Source organism: Podarcis muralis, chromosome 8 (genome assembly GCF_964188315.1).
Source record: "Podarcis muralis chromosome 8, rPodMur119.hap1.1, whole genome shotgun sequence".
NCBI lineage: Eukaryota > Metazoa > Chordata > Lepidosauria > Squamata > Lacertidae > Podarcis > Podarcis muralis.
The window spans coordinates 63,463,872-63,476,872 of record NC_135662.1 but is presented as its reverse complement, the minus strand read 5'-3'; the positions used below and the strand labels follow the sequence as shown (position 1 = coordinate 63,476,872).

Genomic DNA, 13,001 nt, shown 5'->3' with positions numbered 1-13,001 from the left:
ATGATCACTTTATGCAGTCTTTCTTAAAGTGGTCATGCAAAAGTATTTTTTATGGTGCATGTAAGAGATCACAATACTGTACTTGGAATGCTTTGAGGGGGTTGCATGAAGCAAAAACTGCTGAGGCACTAAGTTCTCTAACTTATGATCTAAGCAGGAATGTATAATACTTTTTATTTCCCCCAGTCCATGGTCCGCACTTCCACAGCCTCCCACTTTGAGCTACCTAAATACCAGTGTAAAAGGTAAAGGGACCCCTGACCATTAGGTCCAGTCATGACCGACTCTGGGGTTGCGGTGCTCATCTCACTTCATTGGCCGAGGGAGCCGGCGTACAGCTTCTGGGTCATGTGGCCAGCATGACTAAGCAGCTTCTGGCGAACCAGAGCAGCGCACGGAAACGCCATTTACCTTCCTGCCGGAGCGGCACCTATTTATCTACTTGCACTTTGAGGTGCTTTCGAACTGCTAGGTTGGCAGGAGCAGGGACCGAGCAACAGGAGCTCACCTCGTCATGGGGATTACAACCACCGACCTTCTGATCGGCAAGCCCTAGGCTCTCTGGTTTAACCCACAGTGCCACCCGCGTCCCTAAATACCAGTGTAGCAGTGGCTAAATGTTGAACTCTTAATGCCTGTCATCCCTGGTCAGCATGGCCAATGGGTCAGGGGTGATAGGAGCTTTACTCCAGCAGTATCCGGATGGCCAAAGCTTAGCCACCCCTACAGTAATCTCCTGGCCTAGTATATGCCAACTGGCTCCTCCTCTGCACTAGACTGTATCAAGTTCACAAGGTGGTGCAAAAGGGCCAGGAGTAGTTTCCCAGAAGTAGCAATATATTTTAAAAAACCTCATATTAGTAAATCAGAATCTCTTGTTTCTATTGCTGGTGCCAGAGATTAAAAAAATAAATAAATTATGTATTACATAGTGGCTAAGTGACATTGCAAGAATGTTAATCTTCACATTTAACGCAACTGCTCTATGTAGTATACTGATGCCCAGCGGATCAGTAACTCAGTTTCCCTCTAGAATTTTCAAACATTTGTTTATAGTATATACGTACTGGAACATTCGATACTTCACACTTATTTATTTATGCAAACATTTTAGAATTCCTTAGAGTTCTAGAATTGCATTTTATTAGACAGCAGCAAAGTCAAGTTTGCTACACTTGATGGGGAGCAGCCAGATGACAAATATATTGTTGCAAGCCACCCCATTCTCTGAGCAGTGCAAGGCTCCAGGTGCTTAAATATTTCCTTTTGGAAATTAGGCACATCGGACACTTTGGTACCTTTAGACTATATGGTTTATTTACACATATATACAACCTGAGCCAACGATGGAGGGTTCACAGCATCAACAACCCCAAGAGAGTCTCGCTTCTCCCATAGCCACAGCCTTGGATTCCAAGAGAAGTCAGGCATGGCTCTGGCTTTTCAGCTTGCTGTCTTTACCAGCCTGTAACTCCCCCCTTCCCCTCACATCAGGGTCAACTCTCAGCTCTTAACTCTGGCTTTTGTTCTAACTATCTCAGACCTGGAGAAGGAACCTCACCCATTTGTTATCCGGCACAGAGCCTTTGCTTTCTTAATGGCTCATTACCTTTCCTTTGTTTTCTTAATGGCCCATCTCCCAGGTGATCTCCTGAACATGGAAAGCTGGGTCCAAGGATTAGAAGCCTGGCATATAATTTAACACCCCAAGTCTTGATTAAATTCTAACACCTGCTGGACCCAGGAATTTAGGGGGAGTCTGGCATGCACAAATTCATAACACCATATAGCAAGTCAACATACTGGACAGATTGAGCAGCTGTGAAAATCATCCAGGCGATCATGATGATGGTTTTTTTTTGTTGCCAAAGCATGTTAGGAGTCAGTCCTTCAATTCTTTTTAAGCAAACAAAATAAATGTTTTGTTTAAGATTTTTCAATCATTTCATTATTAAAGAATCATGATTTGCAGTTTTCTGTTGCTTCATCATTTAAATCCTCAGCCATAAAAGCATATGTTTTTAGTGAACTGCCCCACACAGGTGCATATGCAAAAAATACTTATCTTGTCATTTTCAATATTATGGTTGCTTAGAGGGTATTGCTTGTAAAGAGGTTAGATGTTCTGTTTACCCAACGGCGAAAGAGTGACATAACGTCTATTTGAAGCAAAGGCACCTTTCCCATTAGGCAACAAGGATTAATTGAGCAAGGCTTCTTGGGCATATTGGGATGTTTATATTTTAGCATGGAGATACTGGGGGCAGGGGGAACATTGCTGGAGGCACATCAGCACAGCGTTTGAATTTAGGGATTGCTCGTCTCTGCAGTTCATACTTGTTGGCAAGGCCCCCAATCCCACATCCAGCTAGAGAGCAAGTGTGGGCAAAACGTTACATCCATTTATGAAAACTATAACATACACAGTAATATAGAGTTTCCCCCTAAATGTCAGTGTAACTGAGAATGTTTTATGCAGGGTGAAAAGGCAGGGAGGGAGGTAATTTGCAAGCAGTGAGTGGGGCCAGAAATTAAGATCAGAGGTACTTCTCACGCTTTCTCTCCCAGTCCTCTTTTCCCTGCTGAGCAACCCACTCCTCAGCTAGATAAACTGTACCTCCTCTGCAGTGTTCTCATGATAATTGGGACTGTGCTGTTATTAAGCTTCTTCCTGTGAATGAATGAATCTTTATTTGCATCAGCCATTGGCCATAGCAATAAAACAACAATATGATATACAAAGAATAGAAATTAAAAAATCGATTATATAAAATACATTTTAGGGTTTTGAATCAATAGTCAAATAGTGGATCTTTGGATTTGGATTTGATATCCCGCTTTATCACTACTGAAAGGAGTCTCAAAGCGGCTAACAATTCTCCTTTCCCTTCCTCCCCCACAACAAACACTCTGTGAGGTGAGTGGGGCTGAGAGACTTCAAAGAAGTGTGACTGGCCCAAGGTCACCCAGCAGCTGCATGTGGAGGAGCAGGGAAGCAAACCCGCTTCACCAGATTACGAGTCTACCGCTCTTAACCACTACACCACACTGGCTCCCTATACACCACACTGGCTCCCTAGAATATTTCTTATTCTAATTGCCCCAGCTAATTCTTCCTATGCTTAATAGATAATGGGAGGGATTTCCATCAGCGTTGTAAGAGGGAGAGGGGAGGTTTTTTTTAAAAAAATAAAAAAAAACCCTCTCCTTGCAGTCTTCCTTGTGCTGTTGAACTGGTTGGCTCTTGGTGGAAAGGGGGCTGGACTGAAGAAAAAAGGGCTCCTTTGGAGAAACTGTTTAAAAATAAATTATTTTGATCCACTTCTTCCTGCTGCTTGGCTGGTGGGCCAGTAGCAGCCCAGGGAGCACAGATTGCACACTGCTTAACAACAACAATAATATAAACAGAAAAAATAGATAAGGGGGCATGCTTCTGAGAGACTGTGTGTACTGATTGGAGAAAGCACATGCTGCCCAGACAATATGCAAAATTCACTTGATATAGGTTCATGCCCCAATATTTGTTGAGGGTTATGTATATTAGCTGGTTAATGTGCATAATTCTCTCTTCATGGGAGAGGCCTGGTAAATGTGCACAATTGCTGGTTGTTGTGCATACTAACCACTGAATATATATAATCAATCTGCCATTAATCTTTGTTTCATGAGCACATTTGAAAGTGATGGAAATCCCAGTTTTAACTGAGAACTGGAATTCTTAACTTCAAAGGTAATGGTTGAATACCAGATTTTCTGCAATCTGCACTCCACCCCCTCTTCCTCAGCCTTTTCCACAATTCCTTTTTTGGGGGTGGAGATTAAGCAAATTGTTAGCCTTTTATTTGTCCCACATCTTGATTTGAGGAAGGGGAAATAGGGAAGCCAGCCTAGCCACATGGCAGTCGTGGAAATCTCTCTTACCCCACCAACCATTCTTCACCTCCCAGTGCAAGACAGATATTCAGTTTCTTAATTGTTGAGGTGGGAGGAACCCTTTCATTTTACTTCAAAGCAAATGAGCAGTGGCTATAGAGATAATGATTTGTTTAAGTTATTGTTATAAACAGTGCAAGGAAAGCATAAACATGGATGTCATGCCAACATTCAGTATTGCATACTGAATAAGCTCTAGTGAATGTCTTTCCCTTGCCTTTTTCATTTTCTTCAACAAGAGATGTTCCTATTTTTTAACTGGATTTCCTATTTTTAAACTGGATACCCTTTTGCTTACTGGGATTGTTAAGATGAAAGACTACAACCGTTTACTACAAGGAAAGAGGGCTCAAAGTACAGGAATATTGCTCTTTTGATCCTTATTTTAAATACTTAGGCTGTGATCCTATGCACATTTGCTTGAGAGTAAGTCTGAACACAACAGGGCTTACTTATGAGTTGTCACGTCACTGCACTGCACTGCTAATGACTGCAATAGCGGCTTAGGTAAAACATTCCATTCTATGGTGCACAGGTTGTTTACCAACTGGAAAATGTAAATTATATACCTTTTCATGATACTTTTTTGTAAAGTTGTTTTTCAAACACTTATATCTGACAACAAACAGTATGAAAATCGCACATTTAGAAGCATATATTCTTCAGTGATGAACAGGAGAGACACAATACTATACTACAGAATAGTGTAGCATTAACTATACAGTACATCTAAAATTACAATGGATAAAATGTTAATTTCCTGTGGATGCCAGGGAAGTTGGGCTTGAAATCATGTAGGAAATTCTTTAAAATCACGTCTTCAACAGCCTTGTTCTATGAACCCACAATTGTCATTAGCTTTACTAATTTACCCAATGGAGCAGAACTGCATTTAAAAAAACACACAAAAAAACACATCTCTGATCTGGAAGTCATGCCCAAGAGAGAGACATGGATGTTTGAAGGGCCTTGTCATCCAGGGTAGATCCAAATACCTTCTTCTGTCTGTTGACTGGGAAGAAGTATATAGGATTGGAATAGTGATACTGCTGCTGACTCACTTGAAGGACAGATCGTGAAGCTGAGGCTCCAATACTTTGGCCACCTCATGAGAAGAGAAGACTCCCTGGAAAAGACCCTGATGTTGGGAAAGATGGAGGGCACAAGGAGAAGGGGATGACAGAGGACGAGATGGTTGGACAGTGTTCTCGAAGCTACCAGCATGAGTTTGACCAAACTGCGGGAGGCAGTGGAAGACAGGAGTGTCTGGCGTGCTCTGGTCCATGGGGTCACGAAGAGTTGGACACGACTAAACGACTAAACAACAACAACAACTGCTGCTGAGCAATGCCTTTGGTGCAACGCTCCACTTTCCCCTCCTCCTGTGTGAATCCATTGCTTTCATTGCTTCCCTTGCGGTATGATCCCTATCAGGAGTGTCAGCTTGGCCCCGTGACAAGAGTTGCCCAGGGCCAAGTGTGCCATGCAGCGTACATTGCCCACAAACTGAAATTTGTGGGTGCCTGGCCCCTTCATGGGGAATTTTGTGGGTGCTTGGGAACCCAGGGAGTTGGCACCTATGAGCCGTATTATACTTTTCCTGCTGCTCTCCAAATACCTTTCTGGAAGGGTGCATCACCCATTGCAGATTTCTTATGTGGGTGTGCACAAAAATCTGTAGCTGGCCCTGCAAGTGCCTGGGGTGTGGGTCTCCTGGCAGCACTATTAACTTAATAAAAATTGACTTGCAATTCTGCTCCAAGGAGTGCTCGATTCAACATGCAATCATAAAATAAAGCCATAACAATCCAATAAAACTAAACAGTCTGCAGTAGCAGCAGCATCCAACTAAGATGATGTGGCTTCTACACAGCTTTAGCATGTGATGCCTACATAAATTGGTGTTTTTAGTCAGAAAAATGCACAGAGTGGGGGATAGGATTTGCTCTGGTAGGCAGGAGGTACAGAGGGAGCTCTGCTCTGCTCCCATGCAGATGTCACTGTGGAAAAAGAAAGGATGCAAAACAGGCCCCCGTTGCCTGACCTTAATACCCAACTTGGGACATTCAGGGAAACAGTGGTGGGAGGTATGCTGCACCAGTTGAACCTGGTCCAGAAACCAATTGGCAACCAATGCAAGGAAGCCAGTAGCTTTTTCTAAGAAGAGATAAAGCTGGTAGCTGAGCTGTTCCCATGTTACAGTGTTCCTATGTTTCTGGAGAAATGCTTTTAAGACGAGAAGACTGATACTTCAGAGTTATATTCAAAGCCAGGAGCCCTGTTTTTAGCAGGGCTATAGGCTTTTGTTAGGGACCGGGTGACACTGTGGTTTAAACCACAGAGCCTAGGGCTTGCCAATCGGAAGGTTGGAAGTTTGAATCCCCGCAACAGGGTGAGCTCCCATTGTTTGGTCCCAGCTCCTGCCAACCTAGCAGTTCGAAAGCACATCAAGTGCAAGTAGATAAATAGGTACCACTCTGGTGGGAAGGTAAACGGCGTTTCTGTGCACTGCTCTGGTTCGCCAGAAGTGGCTTAGTCATGCTGGCCACATGACCCAGAAGCTGTCTGCGGACAAACGCCGGCTCCCTCGGTCAGTAAAGCGAGATGAGCGCCGCAACCCCAGAGTCGTCTGCAACTGGACCTAATGGTCAGGGGTACCTTTACCTTTACCTTATAGGCTTTTGTTAATCACACTTGGTGGTCTTGCGACTGACAGCCTTGAGCATAGATTCTCATTCTTCGTGGGAGTGAAGGTCCTTGTTGGAAAAAAGTTCTGACTGCCAGCGGTCTAGCTGTTGTTGGCCTTGTGGGCAATATGCTGTGCAACGCTAATAGTAGTCGATTTGGAATTAACAGCCACAGTTTGCAAATATTGCCAATTTAATAATAAAACACCTAGCAATTTATTTCTGGAGCAGTATTACAAAATGGGTGGGTTGGTACAGTGTGTGCTCACAACATTTCTTATTTACACAACCAGGCATGGACCACAGTTGTAAGCAATGTGCATGGGAGCTTTAAATATGGCTGGTGTCCTTTGCCATAACTGTGTGCAATAGGAACAACAATGAAAACACAATAATGCAGACCCTTTTTCGGGTTAAAGTAGTGAATAGATTTTGTACAGTGCCTGTCTTAATTCAGATCATTCCAAAGAGATGCTTCAGGCCAAACAAAATAGCAAGAGGTAGACATGGGAGTTTGGGGGAGTAAATTCCTAACAAATTATTTACATAATTGTTGAGTCAATAATTCATATTTCATTCACTACCGCAAGAGGCTAAGGTCACATTGAGATGTATCATGAGCTGGAAGGTCCACTGATAATTTACATTTGTAATTCTACTCATAACCTCCACGTACCTTGAGGATACGACCGCTGGCAGACTGATTCTATTTCAGCCACTGCCTTAAAGAAGACTGGAAGCGCTAGCTTTTAAGGAAGTTGCAGAAATGAACATCGGTTAGCTTGAGTCTTCCAGTTACTCTTAGCAACGCTCTTTTGGAGAGAGAGGGTTCCCTTGGCCAGGGAAGGGCTCAAAGAGAGAGAAACTGAGTGCGATGCTCAGAAACGTAAAGGACCAAAAGATAAAGCTGGCTTAGTTCTTTGTGTTGGAGTTGGGTGAAAGGCAGTTCCAAGAGATGTAAGAAATAGAGGGAGGGTTGCAGTGCACCTGATGCAAGCAAAACTGAAGCAACTTTCACCTGACATAAAAAGGAGATGTGAATGATACGCTTGTTAGACATGATCGTGTTTGCTTCCCCCCTCCCCCCATGGGTGTGATCCTTCTGCACCAGCTGGCCGAAGCCTGTTAGAAGTGTGGTCTGCCCAGAATGTGGGAAAGAATGGAGAAAATGTGGAAAACTTGATCATTTTGCTGAAATGAGTAAAACCCGATGGAGAAAATCTCAAGGCACAACTATGATGTTTACACTGGCAGAAGCAGATGAAAGCATGATTTCTTCATTGGTATCATAAATTCTTCAGTTTTGGAATATGAGAGGTATCTGGATTTTCTCATAAATGATAGCAAAACTGAACTTCGACATTTATGGGGGCACAAAAACAAATCCAGTGGGTGGGATTCAGCAGAAGCTTTGTGCACGAACTTCCACTTGTGCAGTAGGGCTTCCCCCCTCCCCCTGCACACCCCCAAAACTAGCTGGGGGGGGGAGTCAGGAGAGCCCCCGGCACAGCCAGAGAGGGGTAGAGGGGGGGGGGGAATCATTCCATCTGGCAAACAGAAGTTTTGTGCAGCTGGAATGTTCATCATAGTGCAATGTTTAATTCTACCCAGTGTCTAAAAATAAATAAATTACAAATCATTGCATGCTGAAAAACTTCCATATTAATAGTATACTCCAACAACAGACTAGAGAGGGTTGGATAAATTAGTTTCAGGGCGTAAGTTGCTATACTCTGTAAAAATAAACCTAGAACCTTTCTAATTTGCATGGCTTACAGGCAATGCCTGTAATTCATGCACCAGGTGTATGCTGTTTATGCATGGTAAATGTGGGAACATGGCCATTGTTCATCAGTTTCCCATCCCAATTAAGGCACATGGTCTAACTTATTCTACTGGCCATGTGCTTTTGCCTACAGATGCGCTCACATCTAAAGGAAGCATGAAGCAACAACACACACACACACACACACACACACACACAGCCATCACAGTGGAGTAAGCCATCGCTAAAATCAACTGGGCTGCTCCAGTGTTCAAGCTGAGAGGTTGTTGTTGTATGTTTAGTGTTTTAAGTCGTTGTCCCCCCCCCCCCCCCCACATCTTCAGCTCTTTAGCCCTCCTTAAAATTTCCACCCATTTCTCAAGAAAAATATATATTCATATTTTGGGAAGTAAGGGCAAGGAGAAGGCAAAGGGTCAGGAGAATTGAGTCTGAAGACTGAATTAGGTAAGACAACAAGACTGAATTAGGTAAGACGACAATTGCAATTAGCAATTCCATGAGTGGCTTTTACAAAACAAATGTCAAGTGTGTGCACAATCCAGACCAACTCCATCTAAACTAAATGTGATTTATAGAAAGTATACTTTCAGATCCAAAGAGGGATTTAATCCAAATCTTGGAAATAGCTGCTCACCTGGTCACCTGCAGAAAGAACGAATAACCTTAAGGCCAACTAGGCAGGGAAACTTTACAAAATGTTCTTTTTTTTCTTTCAGGCCACATGTATATGGACTGGAAGACTAGGGTTTATGAGGGGCTAGTAACTGCGGGTTTATTCTGTATCGGGGAAATAATAATAATAATAATAATAATAATAATAATAATAATAATAATAATATATTATTTGTACCCCGCCCATCTAGCTGGGTTTCCCAAGCCACTCTGGGCGGCTTCCAACAAAGATTAAAAATACATTAAATTAAATTAAATGGGCCTATCCAGCTACATTTACTTTTCGTAAGGCAACAACTTAACAATTCCATTCTGAGAAGTACGGTAGTTAAACCCATCTCTGACTTCATACTGTAGCATTGAACCTGAAGCGGCATGGATGCTGTGAGGAAGACTGGGTTTCGCACTGCAGTCATTGCTCTGTGTTTTGCTATGCTTTGCTAAATCATGGACAGACTTTTGAGAACAATCGACACATTCCACTGTGTGGCCTGTGTGTTGGACCAGATATGTTTAAGTGGGTGCCTCTGGCACTTGGGGTGTTTTGAGACAGAGTTCCTCACCCCCCCCCCAAGTAACATTAAATTTGATTGGAACAAAGTCAGTGATGTAGCTGAGGTCCTCAGACCTTCTCAAGAATAATGGCTGAAAACCACCCTTTCCTTCTCCACCCCATCCCCACCCCTTCACTCGATTTTGCTGTGCAATATTTATTAAGGCTTGTTACAAGTTTGGAATACTTGTAGCGCACAGATGTTTTGTGAGGCTTGTTATTTTCTATGCTGGAGGTTATGAGTCAGATTACTGTTAAGCAAAATGTTTATGTGAAATCATTTCTGAGTCATATATTTGCATCATATACAACCTGTCTGACAATCAAAACATTCACCACTCTGCTAATGATTATACGAACTTTTCCAGTGCTCTGCTCCAACATAACATAATTACACAGAAAAGCACAATAAATTACTTTGACAGCGTTCTCCATGTGCCTTATTGTGATCTCTTGACATTATCTCACCACTACTCAGAACTGCAAGACTAATATGCAGCTCAACTGTTTGCATGTCTTTGGGAAAGACCTTTCTTAACCTATTGTGTACACATTCATCAAAATCCTGATTAATAGATGGTGTAAAGGTAAAGGTAAAGGTACCCCTGCCCGTACGGGCCAGTCTTGACAGACTCTGGGGTTGTGCGCCCATCTCACTTAAGAGGCCAGGGGCCAGCGCTGTCCGAAGACACTTCCGGGTCACGTGGCCAGCGTGACAAGCTGCATCTGGCGAGCCAGCGCAGCACACGGAACGCCATTTACCTTCCCGCTGGTAAGCGGTCCCTATTTATCTACTTGCACCCGAAGGTGCTTTCGAACTGCTAGGTTGGCAGGCGCTGGGACCGAACGACGGGAGCGCACCCCGCCGCGGGGATTCGAACCGCCGACCTTTCGATCGGCAAGTCCTAGGCGCTGAGGCTTTAACCCACAGCGCCACCCGCGTCCCTAATAGATGGTGTAGATGTTCCAAATAAATATTTTGGGGAGGTGCACAGGGGTATAATTTACATATATGTACAGTACCTATTTATTGCAACTGAGGAATGCATTTGCAAGGTTTATAAGCTAATCTCTGATATATGTCAGGTCTTCTGTGCTTGTGTAGGTGATAGGTGCAAATATATTTGTGGCGTGGAAATGAGGAGTTGTGATCAGGAAGGATACCTACAAATGTTACCTCAATGGCTTGGAAGCCTCTTAGGCATGTCCACTTCTTGCATTGCTTTGGTAACATTGAAGGTCATGTGGGAAGAGCTGGCATCATAGCTATTTCCAATGCCAACATTAGTCTTCCCAAAAGCTGAGGCAATGCTTTTCTAAAAAGGACAACATCATGCCATTCTCCCGCATTAATAGGGCTTCTGTTGATTGGAATGACATGACTGCTGACTGGAAGTGGCCCTATGCTGGTTTAATAGGCTATAACGGCTGGCACAATTAGTTTTAAAGGACTTTGATGACTTTTGCCCAGATCCTATCAGCTCATATGTGCAAAAGGCAGCTCTGATGTATATGCATAATTGTCATGTTCACTCAAGTGTTCCCATTCACCTTAGTTGTGTGGGTAGCCTTCGTGGTCATGTCATTCTGCAGCCTTCGTGGTCATGTCATTTTGCATGTGGATTGTCCTGCATATAAGAAAACCCTACCTCACAGCTTTTGGATTTGAGCCATTCTGTAAATCTTGCAAGAGCATACACTATATATCTCACAACAGTATGTACACAAGATTGGTCTACCATTCAGTAGAGTGAGGTGAATGCTTTAGGTTAGGTGACAGATGCTGTAAGGTAAAAAGGTAAAGGTAAAGAACCTCTGGACAGTTAAGTCCAGTCAAAGGTGATTATGGGGTTGTGGCGCTCATCTTGCTTTCAGGCCAAAGGAGCTGGCATTTGTCCACAGACAGCTTTCCGGGTTATGTGGCCAGCATGACTAAACCGCTTCTGGCGCAACGTAACACCCTGGCGGAAACCAGAGTGCATGGAAATGCCATTTACCTTCCCGCCACAGTGGTACCTATTTATCTACTTATGTACATTGATGTGCTTTCGAACTGCTAGGTTGGCAGGAGCTGGGACAGAGCAACGGGAGCTCACCCTGTTGTGGGCATTCTAACTGCCAACTTTCTGATCAGCAGACCCCAACCCTGCTGTTCCTCCTGCTAAAATGTTTGCACTCTCATAATTCTGAAAGATGTACTGAAAGAGGTTATCAGAATACATGAATGAAACAGGTCCATTATTGAAGAGACATGCTCCACTATTATGAACATGCCAGAATCTGGTGAAGTTAGTGTGAGAAGATAAATGCAGGTGGACAGTGTGTTGGAGAAGAGCATATAACTCCCAAAAGCTATTAGCTATGAAAATTGCTATTTTGAAAAACAAAACACTTTTCAATTAGTAGACTGAGCACAGGTTTTTTTTGGCAAATCTTGGTGTGTGTTTGTATACAAACATACATACATACTGTACACACACACACACACACACACACACACACACACCTTTAAAAAACAACAACCCACAGGTTGTCTTAAGCTGACCTTCATTTTTTAAATTTAGATGTTTTATTACCCAGATTCTACTTCAAACCCGTGTGGAGACTTTAAATGGCAAGCTTTTTAAAGAGCTGACATGTCACAGTGTGAAAGTTTGGTTTATGGTCTTTCAGCATTCGCTTTTCTGAGCTGGATTATAATATGTGTGGAGCATACTGGCAGACTCTGAAACTATAAAATACTGCTGGATTTCATCACTTTTACTAGACTGGCACTGTGCAGGCTGCAGGATGGACTCTGATGACATTCTTTATGTCTGTGGTGAAAAAGTCAAGTGTGGACAATACCATAATGGCTTTTCCGAAAGTAAGTTAGCTAGGCCTTACGTTAATTGTTAACGAGCCTGTGAGTGTGTGTGTGTGTGTGTGTGTGTGTGTTTTGAAGCCATAAAAAAAGCTTCCGCACATAATGTTGGAGAGCCTTTCCTTAACCGAGGTCTCTGACTAGTGCGAGTGACGAATGCCTAATTGGACTACGAGGACCAATATATTGTGAAGTGTAGTGGAAAATGCCCCAAAAATCTGCTGGATGAAGGCCATTTATCCTGAGTCAGTTCCTAGCCCTGTAAACAAACACAGCTGCTTGAGTGTAGAATCGGTGAATAAGAGCGGTAAAAATGGTGATGCGTTGCTAGTGAGATCACGGCAGAAAAAAATATGTAACGCACGAGGCTGCGTCAGGACTAGAGGCTATCTTCGGCTGAGATTGGCCATTTCTGTTTATATAGCTCATATATTTATGGCACTGTAGGGTAACATTAACATGAGTAAGTCGTTCTCATTCCCCAACAGCTCATGTAACAAGCCAGCC

General features: G+C 43.2%; 1 protein-coding gene across 1 annotated transcript in view; it reads left to right on the top strand.

The window, feature by feature from the left end:
- BMP6 (bone morphogenetic protein 6) overlaps positions 1-13,001 on the top strand; it is an 87,605-nt gene that overhangs the window by 11,939 nt on the left and 62,665 nt on the right. The gene's annotated exons all lie outside the window — the stretch shown is intronic.